The sequence below is a fragment of the Daucus carota genome, chromosome 6, assembly GCF_001625215.2.
Source record: "Daucus carota subsp. sativus chromosome 6, DH1 v3.0, whole genome shotgun sequence".
NCBI lineage: Eukaryota > Viridiplantae > Streptophyta > Magnoliopsida > Apiales > Apiaceae > Daucus > Daucus carota.
Window position 1 is genome coordinate 2007530 of NC_030386.2, and position 2500 is coordinate 2010029.

Genomic DNA, 2500 nt, shown 5'->3' on the forward strand with positions numbered 1-2500 from the left:
CCCTAGGGTCCCGTTGGTGAAGTGACCTGGATCCTCACCAACGCTGTCAATTTTCCCCAAGCAATGAGATCAAAGACTCAAAGCTACCAAGACGGCGCCGAGCACTGGTGTCATCTAAGGACTCCAGAGTCGACAGCCCGCCTCCAGGAGAGCAGTTTTTGGGTTATAACCTTATGCCACCAACTCAGGACTGGCCAAGCATAGAATGCCCGCATAGTTCCAGGATGATAGCCCAAAGCGCCCGAGAAGCGCCCGAAGAGCGCCCGAAGAGCGCCCCATCGAGCGCCCAACGAGCGCCCCGCGCGCGCTACCGAGCGCCCAACCCCACTGCCCAGGGAGGGGCGACAACCCCCTCCCTATATATGACATTTGAGCTTTTTCCTCATTTCCAGCAGTTTGAACAAATGTGTTCGAGGAGCCACACCCCCCTTTTTTGGAGTTCCGCTTATCCGTTTTCGACGTTTGAATAACCGAATCGAAGCTTGAAAAATCTAGTTTCTTAGTTATTTTTTTCGGATTTTTTCAGATTTTTTTAATATTTATTTTGTATTTTATAAATCTTTTTTTTGAATTATTGGGAGAGGGGATTTGGGGTAGCAAAGCTCAATGTTTTTGAATGATTCCACTTGGAAAAGAAAGCTTATACTTAATATGAGTTTTCGTTATTTTTTCGGATTTTTTCACCTTGATCTAATATTTTTTTTATTTTTTCTTGTAAAATTGGTCGAAAATTAGCCTGAAAATTATAATTATATAATTATTAATAGTTAATTAGTGAATGGCACCTTTAAAAAATGTAACCACTTGTTTAATTTCATTTCTTAGAAAAGATATTATGATTTACAAACTTAAAAATTAATTTTCATATTTGTATAATATTTTAATTTATTAACTTATTTATTTTTAAATATTAAATAATTATATTATATAGTTTGATGATAATTTTTGTTGTTACTTATGGGACATAAGAGGTAGTTCCTAGTTAGTGAAATGTTTACAACCAAAAACGGATGTAAAGATCATTTCGACTTACTCGAACAACCAAAATATACGTCGGTGCACCCGGACCCCGTGGCTGATAGCCTGACTGTAAGGCTAGACAAGGCAAGTAGGGATTGAATCTCCCCGACATTACCCTCCGAAAAACTTTTTGTGCTTAGTAATAAGTTCAAAAAGTTTTGAAATCCCACGACTCGGTTTAAAGACTATTTGGCTCGGCCGAACATGCGTCAGCTCTGCAGAATAGCGTCGACAAGGAAAAACGTGCCCAAGATGCTGAGAATCATCCCAAGACCATGGGCCCGCATGTCGTGGTAACCAAGCATTTCGTATTCGGTTATGAATGCCCATGTTTTTGGGTTATAACCTTGTGCCACCAGCTCAGGACTGGCGAAGCATAGAATGCCCATGTAGTTCCAAGATGATAGCCCGAAGCGCCCAATGAGCGCCTGAGGAGCGCCCGAGGAGCGCCCAAAACGAGCGCCCCGCGCGCGCCTGATGAGCGCTCGACGAGCGCCCCAACGAGCGCCCCGCGCGCGCGCCTGAAAGCGCCTGACGAGCGCCCCAACGAGCGCCCCGCGCGCGCGCCTGAAAGCGCCTGACGAGCGCCCGAGGAGCGCCCCAACAAGCGCCCCGCGCGCGCGCCTGAGGAGCGCCCGAGGGGCGCCCCAACAAGCGCTCCGCGCGCGCCCGAGGAGCGCCCGAGGAGCGCCCAACGAGCGCCCTGCGCGCAGCAAAGCGCTTGAAGAGCGCCCTTTGAGAGCCCCAACGAGCACCCTCGAGGCCTCGGCGCCCCAAGGCGCCCACAGGGCGCCCCCGAGCAGCGGCGCCCAGGCGCCCGACGCCCGTCGCCCGTCGGCCCAAAGGCGCCTAAGGCGCCGGCGCCCGCGCACCGACGCACCGACGCAAACGCACGCACGTACGCGCGCGCGCGTGTGTGTGTTTTATCAAGAGGAAACTGCCCGTCGAGGGAGGCGCCCCGAGGCATCGGCGCCCCAAGGCGCCCACAGGGCGCCCCCGAGCAGCGGCGCCCAGGCGCCCGACGCCCGTCGCCCGTCGGCCCAAAGGCGCCTAAGGCGCCGGCGCCCGCGCACCGACGCACCGACGCACGTACGCGCGCGCGCGCGTGTGTGTGTTTTATCAAGAGGAAACTGCCCGTCGAGGGAGGCGCCCCGAGGCATCGGCGCCCCAAGGCGCCCACAGGGCGCCCCCGAGCAGCGGCGCCCGACGCCCGTCGCCCGTCGGCCCAAAGGCGCCTAAGGCGCCGGCGCCCGCGCACCGACGCACCGACGCAAACGCACGCACGTACGCGCGCGCGCGTGTGTGTGTTTTATCGAGAGGAAACTGCCCGTCGAGGGAGGCGCCCCAAGGCGCCCGTAGGGCGCCTGTATGGCGCCCGCTGTCCGTCGTGGGGGGTGGTGCCCGGATTTTGCCCGGAAAGTGGGGAATCACCCCCTCACCCAAGGCTACTTTCGGGCATTCATGCTCTATCTACGTTCCC